Source organism: Gopherus flavomarginatus, chromosome 3 (genome assembly GCF_025201925.1).
Source record: "Gopherus flavomarginatus isolate rGopFla2 chromosome 3, rGopFla2.mat.asm, whole genome shotgun sequence".
In the NCBI taxonomy this organism is placed as follows: Eukaryota; Metazoa; Chordata; order Testudines; family Testudinidae; genus Gopherus; species Gopherus flavomarginatus.
The window spans coordinates 220,867,757-220,882,025 of NC_066619.1; positions in this window are offsets into that span (position 1 = coordinate 220,867,757).

The following is a 14,269-nucleotide window of genomic DNA, read 5'->3' on the forward strand; positions in this document are numbered from 1 at the left end:
GGACCTTAGCGTCCAAAATATGGGGGTTAGCATGAAAACCTTCAAGCTTAGCCACCAGCCTGGACCTGGTACCTGCTGCCACCACCCAAAAAATTAGAGTGTTTTGGGGCACTCTGGTCCCCCTAAAAAAACCTTCCCTGGGGACCCCAAGACCCAAATCCCTTGAGTCTCACAACAAAGGGAAATAATCCTTTTTCCCTTCCCCCCTCCAGGTGCTCCTGGAGAGATACACAGACACAAGCTCTGTGAATCCAAACAGAGTGAATTTTCCTCTCTGTTCCCAATCCTGGAAACAAAAAGTACTTTCCTCTTCACCCAGAGGGAATGCAAAATCAGGCTAGCCACTTTAACACACACAGATCTCCCCTGATTTCTTCCTCCCACCAATTCCCTGGTGAGTACAGACTCAATTTCCCTGCAGTAAAGAAAAACTCCAACAGGTCTTAAAAGAAAGCTTTATATAAAAAAGAAAGAAAAAATACAAATAGTCTCTCTGTATTAAGATGACACAATACAGGGCAATTTCTTAAAAGAATATTGAATAAACAGCCTTATTCAAAAAGAATACAAATCAAAGCACTCCAGCACTTATATTCATGCAAATACCAAAGAAAAGAAACCATAGAACTTACTATCTGATCTCTTTGTCCTTACACTTAGAAACAGAAGATTAGAAAACAGAACTACTTCTCCAAAGCTCAGAGAAATCAGGCAGCCAGAAAACAAAGACCCCAGACACACAATTCCCTCCACCCAAAGTTGAAAAAATCCGGTTTCCTGATTGGTCCTCTGGTCAGGTGCTTTTGGTGAAAGAGACATTAACCCTTAGCTATCTGTTTATGACACTTGCCTTGCTCAGCTGGGTAGTGGTGTGAATCTGACTGTCTTCTCTGATACAGAACTTTAATATTGATTTTATTTCAATTGTAAGAGAAAAGTCCTTGCTTCTGGAGGGGCTACTTAAATTGATTCAATTACTGTTTCAATTAAGCAAGGGGAAAATATGCTGGCCTTGCTGGTGCTTTTGCAACAGTGTGTCAAGGAAGGAAAGGTTATAAACAATTATAATTGAAAAATTATATTTGTCTTGAAAGGCTTAATTTCAAGCTCTACAATATGACCTTGGGAAGATGAGAGAGAAAGAGACCACGTTCAGATGCCTAGGGCTCCCCACTGCAAAAATAAATAAATAACATTTAAAAAATCCATTGAAATGAATTCCACAGAGAGTAATGTCTTGTGTGATTTTCAAAGAAAACTGCTACCTAGGGGCAAAATAGTTAACAGTAAACAGTGAAATTTTGTTAATTAAATTCCTTCCATTTAATCTTTGCATGATAGACTGGCATTTAGTTGGGGCAGTAGCATCCTAGAAATAACCCATTGATTCACTGGTTACCAAAAAGTTCAAAATAAATGGTTTAATGCTTTTTAATACAGATGTTATCTGTCATTAAAATAACCTAGGCTTGAAAAGTATATGTATCTGACAAATCATTTCCAGACAAAGAAAACCAAAGAAAATCTTGAAATGTTATCTAAGACATCAGAAGTTGTTTTCAGGTATTCAAGATATCTTTTTTATTTTAAGAGGTAAAAGGTTTTTTTTTTCTTCTTTTTATTTTTAGAAATATCTACTTGGACAGTGTCTGTGCTTGGGCTCATAATGAAGCACTTTTGATCAGCACTAAGAGGTCTAATGGTTGAATCTTTGAATGCAAAACTTCTGTTGAAAATAAACTTCAAGGTCTCAGAGTGCTCTTATCAGATCAACTGTATGACTAAGTCTCAGGTCCCAGAGTAGATTGCATAAACCTTTTTGGCTGAGCTTGGTGAGTGTAAAGCTTAATACTCACAGGCTTGCAATCTTTTTGAAGGTAATTATAATTCAGCACCAGCTTTGCATCCTGGATAAAGATTCCCCTTGAACACAAAGTATGTTACATGCTTGTGTGCTAGTGATCAAAATACCCAGAGGATTATAGCACTTGCAGTTCTTAAACCTCCAAAATGGTGTTAAAATGCTATATCCAATCAGCTAAGCTGTAAATTAAATTATTGTAGATTGAAGTCATGTTCTACCACATATATGCCAAAAACTAATTTCAGCCATAGCATTCCTGCTACCATACTGCATGTTGTTGCATAACTCAAGAGGTTTATTGAAAATTTATAAACAATCTGTTTAAGAATTTGTGCCTAATTTATTTTTAATTGCAAACGGTAGAATACGTTATTGCCTGAGGGTAAAAAAAACCTTTAATTTACTTTTCCACTGCTTAATACAGCCAGAAAGGGGAAACATGCTCATATGTCCTGATATAGAACTACATTCAGAACATTTATAGAACATCAACATACAGGTTGTGAAAATGTAGTTCATGTTGCTAAGATTTACCTTATTTTGTGATTGTTTAGAAAGTTAATAAGATGTATTAGAATGCCACTATGTGAACACATTTGGCACTTTATAGCTACATCTAAACTGATTTTCAGATAGCTTTTCCAAACTTGTGAATTTGACATTTTAATATCTAGAATGTTTTATAAAGTATTATTTTAGTGACACATTTGTATTGTGGATCTCAACTAATATTAATTATCCTTGAAGGCTGTTTAGTAAAATAATAAAGATAAAGTTGACAATTATGACATTTTATTACTGTAGAGATGCTCTTTGAAACTACACATTGATCATCCATGCACTTTATCTGTACAAAAAACTGTCTTTTTCTCCCTACCTCTCAGCCAAGATTTAGTAACTGAGGCTGTAGTGGGGTCTCACGGTTTTACAAAATATACTACAAAACATTCACTAGCACTCATAAGGTTTTATCATAAATAATGAATATTGAACTAAAACTGTCAAAATAAATTAAACTACATTTTGCTTTATATTTTTTATCCACTTACACACTAATCTGCAAAATTCAATATTTCACACAAGGCCTCCCCATTACTAGTGTGAATTAGTGAGATCCAGCAGAACTTGTCCAAATACTTGGCTGTTCTTAGTAATTTTTGCTAGGGCTTGCAAAACATGCTATTTGCAGACATTTCTCTCACTTCCTGCAAGCTCCTCACTCCTGTCCTATTTCAAGCACATGAGAAAGAGAAAACCTGAGCAGTATGTTCTCATATTTTATAAATAAATTGGGTATAAAATGTGTCATTGAAAATCAAGGATTTTCCTGTTCTCAGGGTCTGGCCCTGTTGGTTTTACAAAATATGATGTGATGTCCTGCTTTTTGTAAACTTCTGCTGGCTGGCAATTTGAAGTAGCTGCCAGCCAGCTGAGCAGGTAAAGTTAGAGCTAGGTGAGTGCATATCCACCTCATGACTAGTCACATACTTAGAGTGATCCATAAGGAGCCTGAGATTCTGGGCTTTGCTGCAAGTAGCAACTCTAGCATGGTCAGCTGCTAGATCTGACCAAGGGCCAGCATCCATTCTTCTGCTAACCACCCCTGACATTTGAATGCCTGATGGGGCAGGAGGTGGAAGGAAGGAGCAGGGTGGGAGGAGAAGAAAAGAGAGCAAGGTGTGAGACAGAGGACTGAAAATGAGTGGGATAGAGTGAACTTGTGGCAAAGATAATAAAGAGAAGCTGAAAGGTGGGGAAGATTGAAGCAAAGGGAAATACAATAGAGAAAATACGGAAGACAGAAGAAAAACATTTAAAAAAAAAAAGAGGAAAGGGGGAACCAAGGGAGGAAGACTTACTTATTTCTTTTATTCCTGATCTGAAACTGGCAAAACATCTTGTGCAGACCTCAGTAACTCCCTGACCTCTCCTTCTATAGGAGAAGTATCGTGATTCTGCACCTTGAAAATCTGCTTTCCTTATGAATAAACTGCTTTATTATCAAACATAAACACTATCAGACTATTGCAAACATTTCGAGCAAATCAAAGTCAGGCAGCTCATGGCTTCTGAGAAACTCTTCTAATTTTTGTGCATATGAATTCATCTGTCATAGTTTTTGATAGTTATTGTTCTGTTTGATATCACTGCTCTTGAGTGATCACTATTCCTTGACTCTCTGAAAACCTCATGTAGTTTTTGATCAGTTTAAGTTTTAAAAAATTAGAACAGTTAGTCAAGAGAAAGCTCAGTAAAACACTGGTATGTGGGTAAATTTTCCACAGTATCTTTCTCAAAATAAAACTCTTTTAGTGACAATTATGTATTCAATAGAATTTCAGACAGACTTCATACATCTTTGATCAGTTGCTCACCCTAAAAGTCAGAATGATTATTTGCTTTCATGAACATTTGAAAGCTCCACACTAGTGCCAGCTTCAGCAGTTTGGAGGGTGCTTAAACAATTGTTTTACCATCACAACCACCTCCTTTCCCATCTTAACCAATTTAATCTCCCTACACACACCTCAATTCTAAATCCTACTGCAAAGATCACCTTTCTGACTTGTTGTTTCGATCATTCATCCCCCTTTTTTAATCCGTCCACTGAATTCCCCATCCTAGCTCCATCAATACAACCTTTTCCTCCTACCTTCAGAATCCTTGACAATTTAGTCTCAACCCACCTATCTACTATGTTATCTTACTGTATTGTCAGCCTTCTCTCTGCCCATGATGTCAGCCTCAGTCACCTACTTGTCTGCCTCTCTCACACTCAATATTATGCTAGGCAGGTGGTGAGCAGGATCTGTTCAGTTGTCACTGTTGCAGACAAGTCTGAGTCCCCCATAGTGGATGGCCACCAATATGTTGTAACTGAACCCAAATATTGGATCTCATATACTTGCAAGCTAACTGGGTCTGAGTAGCGTTCAGTTACTGTTTCTAGCTCTGGTCCTCTAAGGCACAGTTCCACTTGAAGACCTCCTGTCTGACCCCCTTTCTTGGGATGTGAAACTCCACAGTTCAATTGCCCTGGGCCATTAAATCACTGCTCTGATCTCCCAAGCCTCCCCAGTCGCTTTTGCACAGTCTCCCAAAGTTCCACCTCTGAGACACTGCAACTCTTTGGGAACATATGACAGTGAAGTAATCTTTATTGTCAACACATACAAGAGTTACAGAACTTCAGGTAAAACCACAAACACCTATACCCTCTCTCCCCTGTGTCTATGCTCACCCCTTGTTGTCAAGCCCAAGTGTCTGTTGTGCAGGCCCCTCTTGATTTGTGCCTCCTGTAGTCTTTCTATGGTCAGCAGATGATTGGCTGTTGAGAGAGAGAGAGAGAGATCACATCAGATCGTGCCCTTCAGTATGGTTTCAGTCCCCTCTATCATGTGATCCAAACTCCGGTCTGATGGTTGACCTGGGGAGTGTCATGCTTCTCTCATGCCACTGAGCGGGCTCTTCTTGGGGCGAGAGGGCACGCTAGTTTCTCAGCCTCAGTGCTTGCTTAGCCCCAGGCAGTGGGTGGTAATGTACTTGCAGTGGCAGTGCTGCCATTGGAGATATGGTGCTGCAGCTACTGCTCTGAACTGAACTTAGATCTTTTCAACTCCTCAAAGGCCACTGTTGGCTGGCTGTGAGGGAACTGTGAATAAACTGTGATTTTTAGGAAAAAGTGACGAGTGTCAATCGTAGAGTGTTGTCTGTATCAATTTACATTTTCAAAGCTTTCTACCTAAGTAAAAGGGCAGAAACTTACTTTTTGTAATGAAATCTGATACTTTTACATTTTTCCAAATTATGGGAGACTGACAACTCTAGCAGGTGTGCGAAGGCCATCTCTGTTAAGGTAAGACACAGAGTCATATCAGAAATAGGAATGGAATCTGATTCCCATTCTTATGTGGTAAACTTTAGACCGTGCTGCCTCAAAATTTACAATTTGCAGAACATTAAATTAATTCTGCAATCACAATCAGAGCCCCATCATGCACAGGTCTGTATAAACAGATGGCAGGAGACCATCCCTACCCTGGAAGACACAGGGTAGGAGGAAGAACAAAGGCTCAAAGCAGTGGAGTGACATGGTCCTGGTGACATAGCGAGTCAGTGGGAGAGATGGGAAAAGAACCCAAGTCATCCTGCCCAAGGAATGCACTGCAGTTGCGGTGAAAGCAACCTCAGAGTTTATGAAGTAATGCTATTTTCCTTTCGCTCAATGTTTAAATAAATAAATAACTTTGCACAGCAAGTTTCAAGTGGTAATGTACTCTACTCCCATGTGCTGAGTGTACTACATTAAGAAACTGGTCTCAGCTGACAAGATTGAATGAATCAGTTGAGCAAACATCCTGGTTTTAGGTCTTTTTCTTCCTGAATGTTGTTATTGCTAGTCTTGTGACTTTGGATGTGATCCTTTGATGAAGCTTAATATGAGTTCTATCAGCAAATTCTGAACAGAATGTCAAAATGAAAGATAAAGAAGCAGAAGTTGTAAACTCGGAATTCACATTCCCTTCAGAAACTTTTGGCACTTTACGTCAGAAAGCTAGTTATATTATTTATTTATTCTCAATCTTTTTTTAACCTTTCATGTTGACAGTGGCCATCAGTACATTTTTTGCCCTTGCTGGGGAGATGGTGTCAGTAAAACAAGCTGCATTTTTAGCTAGTGACAAGCTCTTGACTGGCTGTAGTCAGCAAGGGGGTGTTTATGAATGCAACAGCCAAACTCCTTCCCTGAGAGAAACAGTGCTGCTCCTTTACAAATTCCAATTTCCACTGACTCAGTGATCAGTTTGATAATTTGTTTCAAACTTGCTGTTTTGAGCAGGTAGACAACATCAGACTAGCCTCCAAGAAAGCTTGTTATATACGAATATCCTTGACCTTAGTGAGATGTTATGGCTGTGGTTTAGGTAGCATTTTTGTCTTGTTGTGAGCAGCAAAATTGTACTTGACCTTAGAATCCCTATAGGTGGTGTGGCTAGTTGGGGTTTTTTTGTTTGTTTGTTGAGCATCAGTAATGCACTGCCACTGAACTAGAAACAAAGGAGAGAAGAAATGAGAATAAATCCTCCTTATAACTGTTAGGGACCCTAAAGCACTCAAGCAGCTTATTCAGATAAAGGGAGGACTTCCCAAAGAACATCTTCATCTAGGAAAACTCCTCTGATTTTTTTTTAACCAATGCTTAGTTGTTTGGTGTTTTTTTTAATTTATCATGATTAGTACCTGTTTTTCCTTTGCTCTACAATAACTGAAACTGACCATAGAAAATATAAAATCTACAAAGTGTATATCAAGAAAATGCATGCTGATTTGCTGATACAGTATGGCAAGTATACCTGCCCACCATAACAATAAACCATAATTACCCCACATCTGACTGTCTAACTCCACCTGTAGCCATCTCTGAGAACTGCTAACCCCTCATACTTCCCACTGATTTCAATGGGTGGCATGAGGAACACATCTCTCAGAAGATGCTCAGCACCTTACAGGATTGAACATTTCAAATGGGGCCATTTTGTGACCATCTGGCTTACTCTAGGACTGTTGTATTTTCTTTTTCTTCCCCCATAAGAGACATATATATATAGAATTACTTCTCTGTGTGAAGTAAAGGGAGCCAGACACTTGTTTGATTGCCATATTAGTGTAATATTTACTCCATTTTTGTAAAAAAAAAAAAAAAAAAAAAAAAAAAAAAAAAAAAAATTATAATCAAGTTAGAGACTATTGATCAGTGTAAGTCTTAGCTCTGTGGTCATATAACAGCACAGCTATCAAACAAATCACTACTTCCATAACAGAGTTCCATAACAGGCCACTTCTCACAGTGGCTTGTGGCTCTCCACTACCTGTTAATCATTTATATTCCTTTTCCATCCATATGCTGTCTGATGTCATCAGTGAAGACTATTGAGGTGTCAAGTCAGATTTTGTTCTTAATGCTTGCCTCCATTATATGCTTGTGGTGCTCCAACTGTGCTGGCTAGAGGGACAGATTCTGATAATGTGTGTAAGTGAATCCTGTCAGAGATTGGGAGGGAGCTAGAAAGGGCCCTATGTGCCTTAATTTACATAGATTCCCACAAAAACTACAGTCATCAAAACAGTAGGTTTTATGCAGCTATTTGTGAAATTCAAATGTGAACATTCTTGTAAAGTGCATAACACTTCCTTATGATAATATAGTCTAATGTTGGGAGGGATGCCTTTAGTGATTTTAATATATTCAGCCCTGCCTTAAGTGCAGCACCATATAAAATCAATTAGGATGGCTGTACATATTGATTAATTTCAGTATTAATTCTCAATATACTGGAATGTAGATGCTTCTGTTCCATATAAAAAAATGAAACTGTGAACATTATACTTCTCCCCATTTAGTTTTTTAAATCTAAAGTACCCATTCAAATTGAGGAGTTGTTAGTAGTACTTAGATAGACCTAAGTGAATTTGAAATGAAGCATCTGGGAGGCAGGTAGGTGAAAGAAGTTTAAAATGGTTTTATTTAGTCATGAAAGGAATGGGTTGTGGTGGGTTTCTTAGGAAAAGCAGAGAGGGACCCACTGCCCCTTTCAAACTATTTGCTTGAAATCAATGGGTACTAGTAAAGAGAGAGAAAAAACTGAATCTAGTCATCTGGCAATTCTAGTAAACATGCGAAGATGAGATTTCTTATTGTAAGGTGACAAGTTTAAAACAGAACGTTGACAGCAGCAGTAGCAAAGACTCCAAGAATGTGATTGTTGTACACAGTAGCATATGCTTCTCCAACAATACTGAAACACTATGTACCCAGAATTTGTTTGGCATCATGCACCTGAAACTGCATGCTGAATTTATGGAGTCCAACTATAATTACCAAAATAGTATTGTCATTGGGATTTTGGGAGTAACACAAAGTGCCATGTGATCTTTAATGATCCTAAGTATCTGTTTTTATCTTATCCAAAATATATCATCTCCAGAATCACTGTGCTCCCTAAAACCATGGTAGGCCATTCATTTAGTACAGATCCAGAGAGAAGAGTTTCAACTGCTGAATTAATTTATATTTATGTGTGAATTGTCCACACCTAAATTTACAAAAAATAATATCTACCTGGGCACTGTACAACAAGTCAAAATTACAGTATTCCTAAAAAATCCTGCCCTTCATAAAATCTCATCTGCTTTCATACATTCATATCAGAACAACACTTCTCCTCCCCCCACCCCCAAAAAAATAGAAATAAAAAATGGAAATTATTCTGCCAAAATCTCAATTGAATAAAAATTGACCAAGGTACAATTATCAGAGCCCACAGCTGAAAATGTTCAGTCCCAGAATACAAAGTTCCAGCTGCCAACTGTGGCAGTGTCCCAGCAGGCCTCTGCTCTCACCAGCTCAACTTCTGGAAGTAACCAGGCATTCTGTGGAGGTATCCTAGTCAAGCACTGACTCAGCCATCCATGCTGGCCTTATAAATTTTGATAGCAACAAACTACATATTAATATGACTGCATGAGAACTTTCTCCCCCTCATCCAGAGGAGTGAATGATGAGTGACTAGTATTTTCAAGTCTGACTTATGTCAAAATGTTCAAGTGAGGAAATATAGACTGTGTTACAGGAGGGTTTTCCAGAACTGGATCTCTGCAGAACTGCCAGGTGTCACACAGCTTGCATGATATTCACAAGTTTGACAGTCCTGTCATGGTTGCCTGTATCTCAGCCTGACTGTCATGCATTTAGTTGAGCGTCCTGCTGGCAAAAGCTGCAATCATACTGTCAGGTTCCTAGAGGATGGGCAGGCAGGCTGGAAGTCTGCTCCCCGCTGGCTGTTCCCCCTGTTGGTTTTGGGGGTTGGGGGGGAAAGAGTAGGTGCAGTTGCACTGCAGATGTCCAGCCTGGTGGTGATAGAAGGTGAGGGTGATCAGTATAGCCACAGGCTTCTGCAGCAAGTCCCCAGTTCCCAGCCTCATAGAGACCTTTACTCTCCAGCTAGACAACCCACCACTGCCCTCCAGATAGAAGATGGTGGCTGAAGTCTCTCCCTTCACCACCTTCCCCGCTACTGAAGCACTTGTGGACATCTCAGCACACACCCAACTCCAACAGCACCCAGCAATCCCACCCCAGTACATGCACCTACCTCAGCCAGCTGAGCAAAACCTCAGTCAGCCTCCAGAACCCATAAACTCAGTCAGCCCCAGAAGTCACAAAGCAAATCCATATATCCACCAGACCTCCTGCTCCCTGGCCACAAAACCTCTAGACATCCAATGAACCCCTAATGCACCCACTCTCATACCTTCCAAGTCTTGTGCAGCTCCAGGTCCCATCATCGCCATCTTTTGAAGAACGTTGATCATAAGCTTAAACTGATGAACATATGCAAATAATTTGGAAGTATGCAAAGTAGTTAATTAAATAATTTACATAAATGTCACACATTAAGCTGTACAAAATTCAGCAGCTATGTCCATGATTAAAATGAAGTTGTAATTGTATAACTGAAAGATTTCAGAAAAGAGTCCCAAAACCTATAAAAGGTAGACAGTGGGTGCACACGCGGGCACAGTTAAAAATTGTAGACCTGGCTGGTTTCGGTTAAAGTTAAAAATACTGGCCTGGATTACTTGTCCGTCTTCATGTAGAAGAACCTATAGGAAAAATGAATATACAACACTCTAGTTAATATACTTAACCCAATTCCAAGGCAGTGGCTATCTCTAACAATCTCATATAAAGTCACATTCTTATGAAAGAGGGAGTAAAAAGAAGCAAATTACAAATTTTTCTTTCATCTTTCACAATTTAAGAGTGACTCTAGACCTCCAGCTGTTTAGTTAGATTGAATCATAGCCCTAACTAGTTCAGCTTTTCCTATCTGAGTCGTAGGTTGTAAACCACTTTCAGATGTAGACCTTGTCATTGTTATCTATGCCTTTTTGTTACCTGAAAATTAGACTGCTGCAATATGCTTTATATTGAGCTACATCTTTAAATCAATTCAGAGGTCAAAACTGATGTAGCATGCGTCTTGTCATAGTATAATTCCAAAATCTGAACCTTAGCGTCCAAAATATGGGTACTAGCATGAATTCCCCTAAGCTTAATTACCAGCTTAGATCCTGTAGTGCTGCCACCAATCAGGACTTAGAGTAGAGCGCCTGATAGACTCTTGTATCCCCCAAAACCTTCCCTGGGGACCCCAAGACCCAAATTCCTTGAGTCTCACAACAAAGGTTTATTCCATTTCCCTTCCCCCTCCTTTCTTCCTCCCAGCTCTTTCCCGCCCTGGGTACACTAGGAGATCACCGTGATTCAACTCCTTGAATCACCACACAGAGAGGAATGATACCTTCCCTCAGAGGCAATCCAGATTCAAGTTCCGTGAATCTAAAACAAAGGGATTCCCCCTTCTCCCCTCCCTCCCTGTTAAGTACAGACTCAATTCCCTTGAGCCTCAACAAGGAGAAAAAATCAGACAGGTCTTAAAAGCAAAACTTTTAATAAAAAGAAAGAAAAAAGTAAAAGGTCTATCTCTGCAATTTAGATGGTAAAAAGTTACAGGGTCTGTCAGCTTATAGAAACTAAAAAGAAGCCTCCTCCCAGCAAATACAATTTAAAATACTTCCAGCAACCTATACAATTGCAAATAAAGGAAAAGAAATAAAAAGACTATACCGCCTTTCTACCTTTTTACTCACAAAATGGGAATAGAAGATTAGAGAGCCTGTAGGTACATGTGGTCACTCTCAGAGTCCAGAGAGAACAAAGCAAAACCCAAAAAACACAAACAAAGGCTTCCCTCCACCGAGATTTGAAAGTATCTTGTTTCCTGATTGGTCCTCTGGTCAGGTGTTGCAGGTCACTGTTTATTAACCCTTTACAGGTAAAAGAGACATTAACCCTTAACCATCTGTTTATGACACGTCTATTCAGGACTGGCGCTAGGGTTTTTAGCGCCCTAGGTGCACGGCCATTTCACTGCCCTGCGTGCTGGTCTGCAGCTCCGGTGGAGCTGCTGCAGCCATGCCTGCGGGAGGTCCACCGGAGCTGCAGGAGCAGCGGACCATCCACAGGAATGCCTGCGGCAGCTCGACTAGAGGCACAGGACCAGGGTACCCTCCGCAGGGACGACTGCGGCAGATCCAGCGGAGCCGCCTGCCGTCCCCTGCCGGCAAAATGCCGCCTCCCAATAATCCTGGCACCCTAGGCAATTGCCTAGGCCGCCTAAATGGAAGCACCGGCCCTGCGTCTATTACAATGAGGTCTCGGCCTCTTGGCAAAAATAATAGTAATCAAAGGTACTTAAGGTAGATTCCCCTTTTTTTGTAAAAGAGAAGGGGGCTGCTGTCAGGGTGTTCTTGGTGAGGGTCCTGGGACTCTGGGATTTGCTCCACTTTTGATCTGAAATAACTTGAATTTTTGTGATCTGGGCATGATAGTGTTTTTTGGAGAGGGTTGCAGGTGTGGAATGATGTATTAGTGGAAAGGACTATTTTTGTAGTTGGCTGGCCAGACGAGTTGAGTTTTGTTCCTGTCTGAATGCTTGCTTTTTAATAGTGTTGAGAGTATTATGGTGTGAAAATTAATTAAATGGCAGGGTGCATAGAACCATGGTATAGGTGTATTTTTAATTATTTAAATAAATAAAAAAACATTTGTGCTTTCATATCATTGACCAAATTTCTTTCCAAAATATTTGCAAAAAAATCATTAGTGTTCTTCTGACCTTCAGTAAAATGTATCAATTGATTAGAGGCACAAAACATATCTAATTATTATTCTATAAAACTAGCTACCAGCAAGAATTCAGAAACATGTACAATGCAGTGAATAATCTGTATGACCCAGTCCTGCCAAGTGCTTAGTACCTGCTAAGACATGTTGGGAAACTTCAACCTCATTGAGATCAATGGGAACTGAGGATGCCAAGCACCTCTCATTAGATGTCCATCCTTCACAGGATCAATCTCATAATGAGAGAAAACAACATCTAGAAATAAATGTGGACTGTTTAGTATCTGGGGAAAAGGAAGCTTAAAAGATCATCTGACTCTGAGATAACTTGAGTGCCTATTCAGGCATTGTGACAAAAATGAATTTATCAGGCAGAGGTTTTAAACAAGAACATTTGAATTAGAATTGAAAAGAAAGTCACCAGCTGTGGAAGAAACTGAGTCATTCAGCTTTAACAAAGAATAATTGTGATTCTACATAACATATAATTTTGCTCCAGGTGGGAGTCTGGTCTAATCAATTCCTAAAGTTTCTATCAAACAGGTATTAATTACATTTGAACCACTTTAATTAGTGACTCACCTGGGCCATGTAATAGACTATTAATGTAAAAGGGATTCAGACACTAAGACCCTATTTCCTCAAAGGACATTCCACAGAGGTGTTAAAGGTCCACTCATACAGATGATCCCTTTTCTGATCTGAGTCCACGATGTATCTGATTCAGTTATTTTGAAAGAAATATTGGGAAGTTTACAACAAGATGACATAAGTACTTGACATTGAGGTCCAGATTTTCCACATGCCTCTGCAATGCAACATTGTTCTATATAACAGCGAGTGAGGGGGGTTGCAGAGATATAATCTTCCTATTTATTTCACATTCTTTTTTCTTGAAGAGTACCTATTGATTTTTCCACATTAGAAACTATTATTCCAAAAGCATTAACAGATTAATGTATATTCTTAAAATTTTTCCTCATCCTATTAAAGGCCACAGACATAGGACTCTCATGATAGTCACTAAAGGCGATGTGACAGATTTAAGTCTCTGGAGCTGTTACAGTTTACACCAGCATAGAATTTGGCCATTAGAAATCTGAGACTCAGTCAGTTGAACATTGTCAATTTAGTTGACTTAGAAACACATACATTTCCTAAGGGGCCTAGTGAATCATGGTCCCCTTTAAAGAATTTCATTGGAAGAGGATTTTTAAAGTCATTAGAATCACATTTATTTTTCATTTATGGTTCCAAGATATTGAGTAAGCATCATGGAGGGATTGTTAAAACAATATAGCCAAAGAAAATAATAATTCTCTCCAATTTGCTAAAAAGCAGGAATAATACCATGCCAAGGATAAAATTTAAAAACAAAGCAAAACAAAAACCAGGGGACTGTTACTACCAAAAGAGAAAAAGTATGTATACTAAAATCGTCCTTATAAAATTTAAGACACTCACACTACATTCTGATTTGATTTACAAAGATGAGGGAAGTGTGTGTACTTGGAAAAGATCAATACAGTAACATACATTTAGGTATATTTCTAATATATTATTGTTAAATGTTTTTTGTGGAATTGGGAAGTCAGATATAGTTTTGGTATTGGTATTGTTGGCTTGTTAGGTTCTGTCCACAAAAATAGTCCCAG